Below are 308 nucleotides of genomic sequence, written 5' to 3'. Positions count from 1 at the left end.
AAAGTGCCGGCGCTGGATCCACTCTCTTCTCCGCGCATGTGCCAGCACGATCCAGGCTGCCTCGACGACGCTTCTCTGCTCTGCTTCGGCTTCAGAGGGGGTTTAGGTAAGGGGCTGCGTGCCTGGGTCAGCCCCAGGTGATGATGAGGATCCATTAACGACAAGCCCCGCTAACGGGGACCAGCACGAGGGGAAGGCAGCGAGGGCAGCTGAGGATGCAGGATGGACAAGCCGTGCTGTGATGCTGCCTGCAGCACTCACCTGCCTGCGCGTCGTCGTCCCCCCATCACCCCCTGCCCCCCGCGCTG

Source organism: Buceros rhinoceros, unplaced genomic scaffold, assembly GCF_000710305.1.
Source record: "Buceros rhinoceros silvestris isolate BGI_N320 unplaced genomic scaffold, ASM71030v1 scaffold36676, whole genome shotgun sequence".
Classification (NCBI taxonomy): domain Eukaryota; kingdom Metazoa; phylum Chordata; class Aves; order Bucerotiformes; family Bucerotidae; genus Buceros; species Buceros rhinoceros.
The sequence above is the reverse complement of the archived record's forward strand: the minus strand, read 5'-3'. Positions refer to the sequence as shown.